Raw genomic sequence first — 18,243 nt, 5'->3', positions numbered from 1 at the left:
GGAAGGAAGAGGGGAAGAATTGGAAAAACAATTGCATAGGAGTAAAAGTAGATCTGAAAATGAAGTCTACTCAGGTAGGGTCTCTACTACAAGGAAAATATGGGGGTGCTCCCTAGAGTGTACGTTTATATGCAGCAAGAGAGGGTAAGGAAAAAGAGTCCTTTGCGAGGCACACCCAACAATTTCATAATCACAAGAAATAGAATAGTAGTTAAAACATACCTTTTATTAAATAATCAATAAAAAGAGAAGAAAAGAAAATCACTAGACTAACTATCTATGACCATATTACAGAGATAAATGAATGATCACACACAGACAAAAAAAAAAATAATAATAAAAATTGATGAAAATAACAATAGTGACACAGGATAGTTATGTGTATAATCTCAGACACTGTTATCATGTATCCCTATGCAATAAGTAGAACACAGATGTATGTAGTCTGTATCCAGATGATTATGATTAGATCTAAGCAGTAACAGATATAATGTATGTTTTAGGTATGGTACCTTGCTGTAATTGCCGCACATATATATACAGAATTTAAACGTTTTGTAAGCTGCGCTATCAATGCCGCCCACATGTATTCAGAAACCAAACTATTATTCTGCGTACAGTGGAAGGAGCTGAAATTTATACAAATGACAGCGTATTGTTGTCATCAATGTGTATAGCTTGCTACAGTTGCTGCACACATGTATATGCACGGAATCCAGTCATTCTGCATGCAGCGGCAAAATCAAAAACAGAGATCATATATTTTTAATGTGACGCCTCGCTGTGATAGTCACACACCTATAAGCAGAATCTAATAGTGCTGTATGCAGCAGAAAAGATACTTAAGTTAGAGCTCATGAGCAAAAATCATACATCTGAAATAAATGCAGATCACAAAGTACAGTAAAGGCAATGTCACAAGATAGACAGCACATAAATATTACATAAATTATAAGAAAGAGAAAAGGCGAAAATGAAACTTAAATCTAATATACATCTCATCTAATACATATAAACTAAAAAGCTGTTCACCATCAAACAGTACCATAATCTAATCACAATGGATATACTGGTGATACGAGGCGTCCCTCAATTACACCAGGGAGAGTACAGGTCAGAGTATGTGCACTTACAGGCCAGATTCTGCTGTCCAACGTCTTAAAATGTAGAGGACGATGAATGAGTTTCAATGTCTCTAGGCACAACTGGAAACAGTGTAGTCTGCTTTTGCTGTTAGTGCCTATAATATCCGCCGTCTTTCCCGACCCCCCCTAGAGTAAATAGAGAAACCCCCGGCGATGCGATTCACGCTGCTTTAAACACCGTTTACTACGCATTGTGAAGAGGAGGCGGGGCCGCGATGACGCAATCTCAATCACAGCCCCGGCTCCGCCCCTAAATTGTCACTATCATCCGGCCACGCCCCCCGCTGTAAAATGACATTCATCTCCCCCCTGGAAGGAGGGAGATTAATGTTGACAAGTATGATTCAACTCAATGTTGAGGAGGGGAGGTCTTGTTGGCTGGGACCCACTCTGTTAATCCCCAGAGGAGAATCCTCTAGCTGGTTGGTAACCGAGTAGACAGGGCTTTCCTCTCTGTGAGGGAGTTTCCCAACTGCTGGGCTTGGGGTGGTTGTTCTCCTGCTGTCAGAAGGGCCAGATTAACAATGGGGTGAATAGAGCTCCAGCTCCAGGCCTCCACATAATATGCCCATCATCATGGTAGCATGATGGTGAGTAGCTGCATCAAATAGTCGGCCATTTTTTTTTTCCGAAACTACCGCGACTAGAGTGCGGATGGGATCCGCAGGGACAGAGCTTTATCGCAAGCTCTGTCCCTGCAAGGGATTTATAGTAAATCCCTGTGATATTGCCTGAATTCGCAATGCGAATTCACTCGGTAATATCACACTACAATCCGCATTCAATATGCAGATTGTAGTAAATAGAGCCCCTAGTCACAAATGAATACACACACACATAGGGCTCTATTTATTAACATTATTTTTACTAAAATAAAGTGAAAAAGGGTGTTTTCACACCCTTTTCACATTATTTTAGTTTCACCTATAGTTATTACAGGGCAATTGGAGTAGAATTAGTAAAATTCTACTCCAACCCCTAGTATCACTTATTTTTAGTAAAGCAGATCGCATTTCCCATAATTGTAATGGGAAATGTGATCTGACCAGAGTTACTAAAAATAAATTGTAAAAAAATACCGGGGGAAGCCCTGTGATAATAACGCCACCTGGAGGTGGCGTTATCCAGGATCTCCCCCTTGGTTACCGGGCTCCCACTCTGTTCTAATGGGGAGAGCAGAGGCGGGAGCCGGTACCAGTAATCAGCTGTGTGGTCTAAACAGACCGCAAGCTGATTGTTGTAAAAAAAAAAGAAAAAAAAAAAGTTAACATTTTTTTTTACTTACCTGAATCCAGGGACCGGTGATCGGGCCTCCAGGGGATGGCTCCTCTCCGGTCAGCTGGTCTCCCACAGTGCACTGCTGCCCGGTCATCAGATGATCGGGTCCCAGTGCAGTATGGGAGATCACCTGATCAGGAAGCCCGGAGAAGATCACCAGAGGCCAGGAGGATGCAGGTAAGTGTAATGAAGGGAGGGGGGGTCGCGGGGGTCCGCGATCGTGGGGGGCGGGGCTTAGCGTCGGTGGGGGGTAGCAGCGACGGTGGGTCGGCGCATGCACAGGCTCTTAGTCGCGGTATTTTTTCCGAAAATACCGCGACTAGAGTGCGGATGGGATCCGCAGGGACAGAGCTTTATCGCAAGCTCTGTCCCTGCAAGGGATTTATAGTAAATCCCTGTGATATTGCCTGAATTCGCAATGCGAATTCACTTGGTAATATCACACTACAATCCGCATTCAATATGCGGATTGTAGTAAATAGAGCCCATAGTCACATACGCACATACAGTTACACACATGCATATACACATTTATTCACCGTCACACACTAATACACACATACAGTTACACACTAAAACACACCTACAGTCACAAATGAATACACACACACAGTCCACATATAATCACATACACACACACATACATATAGTTACACACATACATACACACACAAACTGATAAATATATTCATACCCACAGTCACAGACATACATACACACACTTATACAGACATACACACAGTCACACACAAACATGCATAAACACGCTTAAATATAAACACATACCCAGACATACATACACAGTCAAACACACATACATACAGTTACAGAGACACATACATACACACAGATACATGCATAGTTACAGAGACACATACATATACATACACACAGATACAGTTACAGAGACTCATACTTACACACTTATACACACAGATACATACACAGTCACAGGATCCCCCCCCCTCTCTAACACCTTACTGTCAGACAGGATACAGTATACTCACTGTTTATATACTCTGTCTCCTCCATCCACTCTCATCCATGCTGCTGCTGGCCCAGCACTGACTGCCGTGTAGCCCCGCCCCCTGTCCCGACTCCGCCTCCCTGTTAGCCTACTTGGAACTGCACTGCACTGTGGCACTGACTGCAGCTGCAATTAATGGCCTGGGGCCCGAGAACGGAGAACAGGAGGCGGGGCAAGAGGTAGGAAGTCCGATGGAGCAGAGAGGAGAGGACCAGCCCCAGCCGACGGCCTTCCACAGCCTGCGCTGCTATGTATATGCAGAGACACTAAAATGGGACACTAAAATGTTATTGGCCTGGGGGGCACATGGCACCCTGCCCCCCGCCCAGCCCGCCACTGGGGTGGGCTGATCTGCACAGAACAGCCATAGGGGGCTGGTCCCTGGGGAGTGGTCAACAACCATGAAAAAAATCACGTCGGCTTCAGCCATTAATATGCCAGGTCCGACTCCCACTAGGTGAGCCAGGTCACATATTTCAAAAAAAAAAAAAAGGGAAAATTAAATTGTTTTCAGTGGCCCCAAAACAGTCCGGCCCACTGGGAAAAATCCCGGAGAGCTCTTTGGCTAATCTGTGAAATAGGTTCAATTGCTCAATATTGGCAGCAATGGGGACCTCATTCAGAGCCGCTCGCAAAATGCGAGCGCTTGCTCTGAATGAGGGCGGCCACTTCTATGTTCAGAGCCGGCCTCCTGGCCGCTCACTAGGCTGTGGATGACCACCCACAGCTTTAGCGAGCGGCCAGGTTGATGGTCGTGATGGTCAAGACCATCGCGACCATCGGGGCTTGCGACGAGACCCTTGTGGTAGGGTCTCGTCTACCGAAAGCCCCAGTGAGCTTTCGGCTCTATCAGAGCCGAAAGCTCACCACTGACATCACGAGTGATGTCAGTTGGGCCGCCCCCAAACGGCAGGCGTTCCGTCGAGAATGCCTCCATTTGGCCAGGCACCCCCCCCACCTCCTACAAAATAGTGCGAGCTGTCGATCACCATCGACAGCCGCCCCTTATGTAGTGAGCCCCAGAGCGCGAGGATTTCTCCCTCGCTCCGGAGCTTGCGCACGCGCAGTGCGGCCGCTGCACGTGCGCAGTGCCTCAACATCGACCCGCTTGCGAGCGCATAGGCGCTTGCGAGCGCATAGGCGCTTGCGAGCGGATCTGAATGAGATCCTGGGTGTGGCAAGAATTAACAAAGAATTTTTTGATACAGTTCCTTCTGTTGGTTGGCATTTGGACAAATTTACTCTATTGTTTGCGGAGCTGGTATCGGGATTACATTACAAAGATGGAGAAACGCACTGTATGGTAGATGATAAATTTGTGTTGCAATAAAAAACCAAAAGTATTATAAAGTGATATCATACCTTTTGTGGTTTACAAGAAAAAATACAATGTAAACTAGTTAATTATTAAATATATTATATATATATATATATATATATATAGACATATTGAAGCAGATGCTTCTAACAAGCAAGGGATGGCTTAGTTCGGGCTGTGTGTTTCACTCTCAACATTCAGGAGTGTCTTGGTTGTAGGGCATGGCGGACATTCTAGCTGAAGGCATGGGAGTTTAACCCAGAATCCAACTGTGGAGTCCTTTCCATTTGCAGGTTTGGTCCTAAGCTTGATAAAATGATTAGTCAGGCCATGGGGGAAAATAGATCTTTTAATTTTGTTAAGATTCCCATATTCAATCATTCTTAATTTTATGTCCTATGGATCTTCCAGAATACTTAGAAGGCCTTATTCTTGGGAAAACAGTGATGTCACTGCCCACTCGGAAACTTTGTTTTAGGAGCAACTTTCTCTGCAGGTATCAGTGGTTTCTTTCCACTTCAAATACTTGGATGAGAGAAATAATAGATCTGTGGTGTTCCCCACCAGAAGGCCATGCTGGAGACAATATGTAAAGACTGGCCCTGTTAGAGGCCATCCAATCTTTGGATTCCTCTGCATGGAATTTAAGTCCCAAAACAGCAAGAAAGGTTAGTATTCTATTCAAACTATTTCTTAATTCAGGAACCATCCTGATTTAAACCTGAAAGACCTAAACACTCATCTTCGACTCAATAGTCAGTGGATGATCTGTCTTGGTCTTCTATCAACAACAGAAGGCTGACAGTTTTCTTGCCAGAACACAAGATTTTTTCATCTAAACTTGACCATCAAAATTGAATGAATTGCAATACCTCCTACTCAGGCAACTCACCCAGCTGTCACCAAAAATGTGTTGTTGCTCCTTTGGTGGCTCAGGACCAACAATCTTCATTGATGGAGCCATGATTCTTCACTGAGACTCTGGTACTAATAAAAAGTCAGCAAAGTACTGGAAATAAGAGTGGTATTAAAAGTATTTTTTAAAGCTAAACCTCTCCTAACATAAAGGCTGTAAAAACTCAGTCTGACATGGCCATAACAGTGGCATACATTAACCACCAGGGAGACACCAAGAGTTCCCCGGCAAAGAAACAAAGGGAACATGTGCTGGATGGATGCAATCTTTCCAATGATGATGTGGCATTTATTTCAGGACTAAAATACTGGGAAGCAGACCTCTTAGTAGTAAGATTGTACATTCCAGATAATGGTACCTTTACCCAGGAATATTTCTATGAATAATTGAGAGGTGGGGTCAACCAGATATTGACATGGTGGCACCTCGGTTGACTTACTTTTATAGACTGTTATTATTCAAGAATAAATTACTCAAGGGCTTCCCTAGTAGATGCCCTTTTGGATCTGTGGGTCGTTCCATTTGCTTACCTATTCTTCTAGTAGCTATGCTACCAAGGGTATTCTGTAAGATTAAAAAAGAAAGAGCTCTGGCGGCTCTTGTAGCACCGGATTACTCAAGAATATCATGGTCCAGAGAGGTTCTAAAAATGGCAAGAAGTCTGTCATAGTGTCATGCACTAGACGGGAATCTGTTAAGCCAAAAAACATTCTTTATTTACAATTCTTGGTTGGCTTGTAATGGCATTGCTGTTAAGATCATGGTTCATAAATCAAAAGGTTTTTCTAACACACTGATGGAGACCATACAAAGCTTGCAAACCAGTCAAGTTGTCTGGTGTTGACAAGTTGTTGGAAAGCCACAAATATAGGTAAATTTATCTTCTACAGGAGTTTCTCCAAAAACTGGAAAGTGGGTGCGTGATTTACCATAAAAAAATTACTTTAGCAGAGATAACCTTCAATATGATGGTTTGTTGGCCACAGTCAAAATTAAGATTATTTTCAATAATTCAATAAATACTCCACAATAAATGTAAATCTTGTTGTTGGCATTGTTTCATTTTGCTATATGGCAGAGTTTCTCGCCATTACAGTCCAGGTTTTAAGGATATCCATGATTGAGCACAGGTGACTTAATTAGTACCTCAGTCAATTTGATTTAATCATCTGGACACAATTATGGATATCCTTAAAACGTGGTGGAGTTTGGGAAACTGTGCAATATGGAATACAATATACTAGCTACCAAGGAATGGCTGGTAACGTGTCCTAGAAAACAAATACAACTGTACAGTCCTTGTTATTGAACACACTCAGCTGTAAGCCATGCACAAGTACCCCCCTTGCAAACACTTATCTGCTAGCAACATTGCTGTAGGTGCCTATCGACTAGGTGACCTGAAAGACTGAACGTTTAGCATTCAGACCTTCAGGTCACCGAGGTGCAGTGCCCGCACTGAACAGCGTTCACTGATCGTGATTCAGTGCAGGAGTCCGACCTCCTATCTCTGAACATGCTGAACCTGGCGAGCGTCGTCAGGTTGACGGGCATGTTCAGTAGATAGTCGGGGTCGGCAAGGACCCAGCGTGCACACGCATCGCTGGTCCTTGCCGGCTATCCATTGCACGACTTTGTGAACAATGGGGGGAATTAAATTCAAGACGATGTTGAATAGCCGCGGGAGGGAGCTCCCGCAGCTATTCAATACACCGCGCTGTTTTAGCACACTAAGGATTTCTTCTCGCACCCCCCTGGTAATGCGAGGAGAAATCCAACCAAAGTGCCGGGCGCGAAGCAGTTTTTCTGGTTAGCGCGGCTCTAACAGCTGCGCGCCCGACACTTTGGTCAGATAATGCCGGTTAACGCGCCTTAACACCATTGTTCAGGCACAATAACCGGCAATTCTCTGAACCACACAGCGCACTGAATTGAATAGCTCCGGGAGCTCGCTCCCGGCGCTATTCAATTCGCGTTGAATTGAATCGCCCCCATGGCGACCAAAACCTGGTTTTGGTCGGTTTGTTCACAAAGTCATGTAATGGATAGGCCCCTTTACATGTACAGTTGTACTATTATCTAGACTTAAAGTTGCCTCTAATTGTTGAGCTATTGTAATATAGCTGTCATGGGTTTCTGGGAAAGATGTGCATCTTAAAACAAACATGCTCCCACATTGTGATTCTCTGTAAAATGCTGCATGTGTTTTTTTATTCTGATGTATTGTACTTTACTTTTATGTTATTCTGTTGCCGCAACAAGGTCACATTGTGACATGGTAGGGGAAATACAAAATGACAAATAACAGAATAAAATGAGAACATTGTTTTGAAATGTATATATGTATAATTCTCACGAATAGGAAAGAGTTAAAAAATTAATTCTAAATACTATATAAACACAGAAAGAAAAAAGAAACCCTATATGAGTGCACAGATTCTTGCCAAGAATCTGTGCACTCATATAGGGTTTCTTTTTTCTTTCTGTGTTTATATAATATTGTAATATCCCTGAGTTGCACCCCTGTAGATCATTATATTATATATTGAGAGATAATTTGATTATTAACAGGGTTATTCTGCAAACATAATATCCTTGGTGCGACCCGTTATTCCAATTTTCCCTTTCCTTCTGTTTAAAACCATTGAATTCTAAATACATTTAAACAGCCTCGTACTAGGTGTGTCGTTACTGGGCTCACTCCTTAGTGATCTGCCCCACTTTGCTTTAACATCATATTTGTTTTCAGAAATGTCAATGACAAAATTCTGGAACATTGTCCAATTAGTTCTGCAAACATCCTCAGGGCAGGATGCCAAAGGCTCATTACGGGAAAGTTCCACATAGCTCGGTGCTGGGGAGCAGAGATAAACACAATTGTTGTGTTCTTGCTACTTTGTGTATTCCCCATTTATTCCAAATCCTCTTTTCTTGCTAATGGGTTTTAGTTTTGACAGAACTGGTTATGTTGCTGTAATGATTAGTTTGGTGAGTGTTGTGCTGATGACCAGGTCGGAAGACCTTATCAGAATGCTTCTAGGGGTGATCAGCTTAGGATGGAATTGCAAAGCTGCACGCAGGCAGCTTTGCAATTCCGTCCTTGCACACATGCAAATGCAGCAGGAGGTGTATGACACACCCTGCTGCATTTGCGATTACAGAACTGCGACCGAGCACTGTGACCAAACCACTCAGGCTGGCCAGCTTGCGAGACCAGGAAACTGCGTCCGTGGATGCAGACCCTGGCCTTGCCACTCCTGGAAAACGAGGCGGACACGTCCCCTTTTCCAGGTACACCGGACGTCCCGGCACCCGCGCCGTCTCTTAAATGCCTCTGCCTGTTAATCAGGCAGAGGCATTGCAGGGGCTGCATGCGATCACGCAGGACCCATTCTGCACATTCACATAACGGGTGCTGCGCACATACAGATTCCCGATAATCGTGAATCTGCATTCAACATTGCACTTGCGAGCAGTGCTGAATTAGCTCCTCCTCCTATTTAGTTAATTAATTGGATGACAATTATTTACATAAATTCCACTATACATCTGTTATACTCTGGTCACAGAATCTGATGTACACTATCCGCACAAGGGTTCTTGTGGTCCTGCTCTATGTAGCTCTGTTGAGCAGCTTCCAGATGTACCGGTGACTGTAGTCAGCTGATTGTTGATTTAAAAGGTCAGCAAATTCCGACCTGCTTTTCTCATGCACTGCCGCTAGCGTTCCTGTTCTGTAGCTTTGTTTTGTTGTATTTCAGAGCTTTCTTATCCTTGGCTATGATTTATGTCTCCTGACCTGATTTGGTGCTGTACACCAACATTTTTGGTTCCTGATCATGGCATGACTTTTTCTCCAGCTTCTGTCTTCGTTCCTTCCAAGTTTCGCAAATTGTGGACCTTCCTCAGTGAAGCCCAAATGTCCTTGCAGGGGTCCTGGAGAATACCAGGGATCTGTTTGACTTTGCACCTCTGATCGGGAAAAAATGACCTTCCAATGTCTAAATTACATTTTTACCCTATTTAAGCGCTCTCCAAATATTGGAGTAGCTGACAACTTCCTTTTCTTCTACATATCAGTTCTGCTTGCTCCTTCCTCAGTTCCAAATTCACTCCCATTTGGCGACTTTATTGTCCTGGGTGTCTATGGTAATATTGAGGGCCCTGCTGTATTGTATCCACTGAGAGACTTCCACTAAAGGAGAGTAGTCATTATTAACAGAATAAAGAGTAGTCCTGGATTAGGTTGTGTAGCGCTCTGCACACCCTACTGGTCCTATAATAAGGCACACTAATCAAGGATCGAGCCCAGTTTTGAGGTTGCCTCCTCCCTATGTCAAAGGCCTTTGCAGCCCTATGTATATTATTGTCAACATTAACAACTGGGCTTTAGCACAACCATCCTTGCTGTGTGGACCTTTGTGTAAGCTGGAAGGATGCCTCTCTGTTAACATTGCATGAGGATGCAGTCATAAGTTCGACACCACAATGTCGACAGTTATGATGCCGACATTGTTGAAAAGTTGACCGGCAACGTGTCAACATTTGAAATTCTGACATTCTCAGAAGGTCATTAGGGTTAGGCTTTGGGATGGGAGGTTTAGTGTTAGGCACTAAAGGAAGGTTAGGGTTAGGCTGTGGAAAGGTTTTCTCACCAGGGTGTTGCTCTGTCAGATGACTCCACTGGAACTGCCAGTCTCATGACCACCGGGTTACGGAAGACACCGCTAGAGCCGCTACAGTCATCGGGAGCAGGTAAGTCACCCCTGGGTCACCAGGGACAATATGTTGACATTCTATCATGTCAACATTTCATCAGTGTCAACCTGATGACTGCTGACATATCATATCACACCTCTTTACGTCAAGCTAGGTTCTATCAATTCTCTTTATGTGAAGAGAAGTTTCTGGGTATAGATTGTTTTGTCTTGGCTTTGTATTGACAGCCTGTTAAAAAATCTTTTAGCTCAGCAACAGTACATACAGGTTAATATATAGTACACTAGTATTAACATAACGTGTCCTTCTTGCTCCTAAGGCTGTTTTTTTACCCCTGCAATGGGCTAGAAAAGCTGGCACTTGTGCAGGGGCGTAACTAGGCGTTTCAAGGCCCCATAGCAAAACCACCCAATTGTGAAAAAATTTATATTACACATGTAACTTTGACAAGGAAGATGGCCCCCTTCAGCTCTGGGCCCCATAGCAGCTGCGCCCTTTGCACCTATGGTAATTATGGTAGTTCTGCCCATGCGTAGTATTGTCCCTATCAGTTAATATCTGATACGTCCTATCTGGGGATCTACTATTGAAAATTGCAGAATTCAGGGGGTATGTTCTCTCTAGAACGTGTATTCTAAGTACCATATATATATTAAGTTGGGAGTTTGGACTCTCCGGGTGCGGGAGTCTGGCAGTAAACTATGGGCCTGATTCAGACCCGCTCGCAAGCGCATTGCGCTCGCAAGTGGGTCGATGGTGGCTCAGTGCGCACGTGCGGTGTGTGCACTGCGTGTGCGCGAGCCCCGGAGCGAGTGCTTCCGGGACTCACTACAAAAGGGGCGGCTGTCGATGTTGATTGACAGCTCGCCCCATTTTGTAGGCGTGGCGGGGGGGTGGTTTCACAAATGGAGGCGTTCCCGTTTGTGAGAGCTTCCGGCTCTATTTGAGTCAGAAGCTCTCTGGGGCTTGCGGCCACAAGGGTCTCGTTGCAAGCCCGATGGTCGCGATGGTCTTGACCATTACGACCATCATCATGGCTGCTCGCAGTAGCTGTGGGTGGTAACCCACAGCTATGCGAGCAGCCAAGAGGCCGCAACTAAAAAAACCTGCACCCGCCCTGATTCAGAGGGCCTCTGAATCTGGCCCAATGGTCGTTACGCCCATGCACTTGCAGATTCCAACTAAGACACGCGGGGTACTCATACTATTTAGTAAATCTCTTAACTATAGTATCATGGAGGAAAAGGCAGATCGGGAAGGGAGATATCTTCTATTGAAAGTAATAATTAATAACAAAAAATTTACCCTAGCAAACATCTATGCACCCACAGGTCCCAATGCAGAATTTTTCTCCAATTTATACACTACTATATTACCCAGGATAGATGGCCCATTGATCTTGGGAGGGGACCTCAATGTGGTGTTGGATCCCTCTCTGGATGTCTCGGGTGGCCCCAGACATGAGAGAGGAAACCGGTCTACTCCGTCTGCCACTGCCTTGTTAATGGATTCTTTGAATTTGATTGACCCATGGAGACATCTTCACCCAGTTTCCAGGGAATATTCTTTCTTTTCGCATCCCCATAAATGCTTCTCTAGATTGGACTATTGGTTAACTTCAAATACTTTACTACATAGAGTAGTGGATGCAGATATTGGAGATATACTCATTTCTGACCATGCACCCATTAAACTACGGTTACAGTTAGATGTCCCAAAGCTTTCATCCCATAACTGGCGCTTTCCTGACTATCTGGCCTCCTCAGTAGATTTCCCAAATTATGTACAACAGACATTTCTCAATTTTACCACTGATAATCAGGTACATATTGAAGATATAAATCTTTTTTGGCAGGCATCAAAACCGGTCCTAAGAGGTCATTTGATATTATATGTCGCATCCAAAAAGAAACAATTACTGCAAAGATTTTCCCAGGCTGCTACAATAGTATCTGCTAAGTACTCGGCCCTTTTGACAAACCCCTCGGAATCCAACAGATTATCCTACAAAGATGCCAAAGCTGTCTATGACACTTTATGTGAGGAACAGGCCCAAATGGATCTCACATACCGTAACAACAAATATTTTAGATGGGGCAACCGCCCTGGTAGATTATTAGCAAATTTAGTGAAATCTAGGTCCACACCTAAACCATTCTCTTCCATTCGAACTGAACTGGACAGCCTTGGCTCTAAACCAGAACAGATTAGCAAGACTTTTTTAGAATATTTTGAGTCCTTTTATAGGGAATCTCCGGACCACCCGTCCTTGGGTGATGAATTCTTAGAAAGGGCTGGTTTGACAAAAATCACTGATGAAGATAGGGAAACATTAACAGCTCAAGTCACAGATCAAGAAATCACACAGATTATAAAAACTTTACCTACGGGAAAGACACCAGGCCCAGACGGCTTATCTGCAGCCTATTATAAACTCCTTACCCCACAAATTCTTCCTCATCTCTCCAATCTATTTAATGCTATCATTTATTTATTTATTTATTTATTACCAGTTATTAATATAGCGCACACATATTCCGCAGTTCTTTACAGAGTTAAAGGTGGACCTGCCCCACATGATTTCAATACCGCACAAATTATTTTAATTCCTAAACCAAATAAAGATCCCACACTGGTCTCTTCATATTTCTCTATTAAATCAGGACATAAAAATATTTACTAAATTGTTGGCCCTGAGATTACAATAGATTTTTAAAAAAATATTACACCCTGCTCAGACAGGTTTCCTCAAAAATCGCCACTCGGTACATAATATTAGAACTCTTATTGCAGCCATGATCAAAACCCATCAAGGACGAGAGAAGGGCAATATAATTATTAGTTGCGACGCGGATAAAGCTTTTGACAGGGTGTCCTGGGCACATTTGAATAGAATTTTTTCCCATCAGAACTTCGGCTCAGAATTTATCCATATCTTTAATACTATATATCACACACCGAGAGCTTTTCTAACTGGCAATAATATGAATACTCAACCTTTTACACTTTTCCGTGGTACGAGACAGGGCTGCCCACTCTCGCCGTTGCTATTTGATTTGGCTATGGACCCCCTCATCAGATCCTTTTTCAATGAAACTAGATGGAAAGGTATTAAATTAGCACAAATGGAAATTAAATGTTCTGCATTTGCAGATGACCTATTGCTATACTTTGCGGACCCACTTATCAATACCAATTGATGAGTATATTTGACTTGTTTGAATTGATATCGGGATTTAAAATCAACTGCACAAAAACTGTAGCTTTGGCTTTTTTTCCGCAGGCTAAATTGGGCTGGGGAGACAGATTTCCTTTTAAATGGGCTACCGATGATTGCATCACATATTTGGGAATTAGGATACCACTACACCCCACTAAACTATATGATACAAATTTCTCTCCCATGTTATCGCGGACTATATCGGATTTTAATAGATGGTCACACCTTCCTTTATCTTACCTGGGCAGATGTCATCTGTACAAAATGATTTGTTTTCCTAGATTTCTTTATGTTTTACAAATGCTCCCGATAATACCATCCAAATCAGACCTAGTAATCTTAAACAGAGCTCTGACAAAATTTATATGGGCCGGTAAACGCCCGAAGGTATTGTTGTTCAAATTACAGCAAGGACGGGACCTGGGGGGTATTAATCTGCCATGTCTCCGCACCTATGCTTTGGCGGCGAACTATAGAGTAGCACTTGATTGGATAGGAGGCTCTGATGTTTATACGAAACGACATATAGAACAGGCCTTTATCCCCGATTGTAACCTGATCTCTTTGTTGCACACCCCTCCACAATTTTTCCCAGCTTCAATAAAGGAAATCATCCTAATACTGGGGGTCATTCAGACGAAGGATGCTCGCAAGCGGGTCGATGTTCCCCAATGCGCATGCGCACGACGGAGGGAGCTCCGCCGTGCGCATGCGCGAGACCCGAATAACGACGGCCAAGCCGTCGTTATGGGTCTCGCACTAAAGGGGGCGTGCTGTCGGTGGTGACTGACAGCACGCCCCCTTTAGTGGGCGTGCCGGGGGCGTGGTTGCCATGGGAACGCCTACCATCTGAGTCCGCCCCCACTGACATCACTAGTGATGTCAGTGGGAGTGATTTTGGCTCTGATACAGCCAAAATCACTCCAGGGCTTGCGGCAACGAGACCCTACCACAAGGGTCTTGTCGCAAGCCCGATGGTCGCGATGGTCTTGACCATCGCGACCATCTTTTTGGCCGCTCGCATATGCTATGCGAGCGGCCAGGAGGCCGCTCCATTTTAAGGTAGGAGGGCACTTGTCAGAGCGTCCGGCTCTGAATCAGGCCCACAGTCCACATGTATGGCGTGGAGATTGACTAGGTCTAGCTTGAAGGTATCAAAATCTAACTCATTATTCTTACCACTGTGGGGTAACCCAAATTTTATTCCAGGCTTAGCCTCGTCAATCTTTGAAGTATGGCACGCTGCAGGATTATGCTATGTATTTCAGTTTCTAAACACGGATGATCTTTCACCTATTTCTCGCTCACAGCTACAAGATAAATTCCCTCTTCTTCCAATACCACTATTTCCCTTCTTACAAGCCGTGAGTTGTGCTCAAAAAGTATCACAAGGCTTGAAGTTAGATCTATGCTCCCTAGACAGAATGTTATTATTTAAACCTAAAGACCCCCTCTCCACCTCATCCATTTATGCACATTCACGTTCTACTCTAAATTTAGAATCCGGTTCGACGGGATTACTAAAATGGAAAATAGACTTCCCGGACCTTTCTATGAAAAGTATTCTTGAGGCCTATACAAAACTCAATAAAAATTTGTCCTCATCTTCCTACACTGAAATGCACCAGAAAATCCTGCATAGAGCATACCTCACCCCAAAATTAAAATATATTATTGGAAACGCAGAAAATTCTAACTGTTATAAATGTGGTGCTCCAGAGGCAGATATTATGCATTGCTTTTGGCTTTGCCCCCAGGTTCAAGTGTTTTGGAAGTCCCTTCAGAACTATATTGTTAATTGTTTGAAGATTAGATTTGAATTAACCAAAGAATGGTTATTTTGGGGTATTTATTCCAATAGAGGTAGTGATGGTCTGACCAGGGGCAACCGCGTCTTACTCATTAAACTGGCAGCAGCTGCTAAAAAAGTCATTTTATCACAATGGATCTCGACTGATCCACTTCCCATAAATTTATTTTACACCAAATTTTCCTTTTTATTTTTTATGGATTGGACAGAAGCGTCTTTACATAAAGAAAAACAGACGAAAACTTTTTTTGAAACATGGCTCCCCTATGTTCATACAGTTTCGGATGTATTAAAAGAAGCATTAAGAAAATGTTTTGGTTTGATGGAATGGTATCAGTCGGAAATCCTAAGTTCAGGAATACCTTTTTGATTGATGCGGTTGGCCCTGTTGACCAAATTTGTTATATGGGATTTATGTATGTGTTTTACATCCCCTTTTCTGCTACATAATTTATTTACATTTGTTTGTATGTTATTAGATATTTTTTTATCAAATATCTGTACCTGATATTGTATTTTGTATTTTGCTCCTTTTTGGCAATCTGTCAATAAAAATTGTTTGAAAAAGAAAAAAGAAATAAGAAATCCCTGCTCGCAAGCTTACAAATGATAGGAAAATACTGTATGCGTTAGATACATGAGGTTATAGGTCCATCCAGATTCCAGTAGGCAAAAGTGCTTAGCAGGGCAATGCCATCTGGTCAGCAATGTTTGAATTGGAGTCAGAGGAATGTTGGAATATAGAAAGACAATAAATGTAATTTTGAGCAAACTGTGTAGAGGAGAGGTAAATGGGTAGAATAGCCGAGGAAGGTTAAGAAGATGGTTTGCAATATGATTAACTTGCCTAAAGAGTTTCAGAAAAGGTTAAAACAGTGGTCTCCAAAGTTAATTGAGGTGTGAGCTACTTTAGAAAAATGAAACATCCTGAAGAGCTACTAAAATTGTAGAAAAAAAAAAAAAGTCTGGCAAATAACCGAACAATTGAAAGTAATTTAATGAAAATTTTAAAAAAATGTTTCATAGAAAATAAAAATGCATTTAATTATTACAGTGATATTGTTGTAGTTTGTAAATAAAATTTAAGCACAGGCACATTTCACTGTTAATTACCGGCTCCGAGGAGGTACGTGCAGTAGAGGAGCAAAAGTTATAGGGCTGCTGTGTGATTTTCCGGCAGGCCTGGGCAGGAGTCACTCGCTCCGAAATAGCGTAGACGCCATGGGTGGAACCATGGGGAAGCACGTCAGGTGATTGCTGTACAGGCTGCAGCAATCACCTGACGTGCTTCCCTATGGCTCCACCCATGGCGTTGATGCCACGGGAGAGCACACGTCAAAGGTCACTTCTAGTGACCTAGTTGACTCGGCAGTACTGCAGCTAGGTGAGCTACCAAAATAAAGACTGCAAGCTACAGGTTGGAGACCACTGGGTTAAGAGGTTCGGGGAGAAAAGGAAATACTTATGTTATGCGGCATTAAATGCACACTTGTATTAAATCTAAAGTTAAAGCTCAACTTTTATGCGTATACCTGTTGCTATTGTGAGTAGGGTTCCCCCGTAGATTAGGTACCAGCGCCAGGCTGCAAGGCCAGTCCTGGTTTTAATTTTAAGGTTAAAAAATTTGGTGTAGGGGTACCCCTACAATTAAAACCAGCACTGGACCCTTTCTAGTGGGGGGCTGATACCACAGCTAGGGGTGCCCTCTCACCAGGCCCCCCAGCCGCAGCATCAGCCCTGACCGCTAGTCAGCCCAGGTCAGGGATCCCTGGGGAGTTGGGGACCCCTACAATAAAGGGGAGCCCCTCTCCAGGGCACCCCTGGCCTAGGCTGGTAGCCCAGGGCTATCCCCGCCACCCCTGGGTGGTGGGTTGATAGTGTAGGTGCAGTGTTAAAAATTGAATTAACAACATTGTCTTTACAGTAGAACTGCAGGTCCCAGCAAGCCTCCCCCGCATGCTGGAGAACCACAAGTACCAGCATGCGGGGCATTAAAGGGCCACTGGTACCTCTAGTTCACCTGTAAAGAAATGTGTAAAAAAACACAACACATACCAAGAAAAAAAAAATAGATTTATTGTTTACATACATACACACACATACCGTAACAACAAATATTTTAGATGGGGCAACCGCCCTGGTAGATTATTAGCAAATTTAGTGAAATCTAGGTCCACACCTAAACCATTCTCTTCCATTCGAACTGAACTGGACAGCCTTGGCTCTAAACCAGAACAGATTAGCAAGACTTTTTTAGAATATTTTGAGTCCTTTTATAGGGAATCTCCGGACCACCCGTCCTTGGGTGATGAATTCTTAGAAAGGGCTGGTTTGACAAAAATCACTGATGAAGATAGGGAAACATTAACAGCTCAAGTCACAGATCAAGAAATCACACAGATTATAAAAACTTTACCTACGGGAAAGACACCAGGCCCAGACGGCTTATCTGCAGCCTATTATAAACTCCTTACCCCACAAATTCTTCCTCATCTCTCCAATCTATTTAATGCTATCATTTATTTATTTATTTATTTATTACCAGTTATTAATATAGCGCACACATATTCCGCAGTTCTTTACAGAGTTAAAGGTGGACCTGCCCCACATGATTTCAATACCGCACAAATTATTTTAATTCCTAAACCAAATAAAGATCCCACACTGGTCTCTTCATATTTCTCTATTAAATCAGGACATAAAAATATTTACTAAATTGTTGGCCCTGAGATTACAATAGATTTTTTAAAAAATATTACACCCTGCTCAGACAGGTTTCCTCAAAAATCGCCACTCGGTACATAATATTA

The sequence above is a fragment of the Taudactylus pleione genome, unplaced genomic scaffold (genome assembly GCF_031769625.1).
Source record: "Taudactylus pleione unplaced genomic scaffold, aTauple2 ptg000128l, whole genome shotgun sequence".
Classification (NCBI taxonomy): Eukaryota; Metazoa; Chordata; class Amphibia; order Anura; family Myobatrachidae; genus Taudactylus; species Taudactylus pleione.
This window is presented reverse-complemented; position numbering follows the sequence as displayed.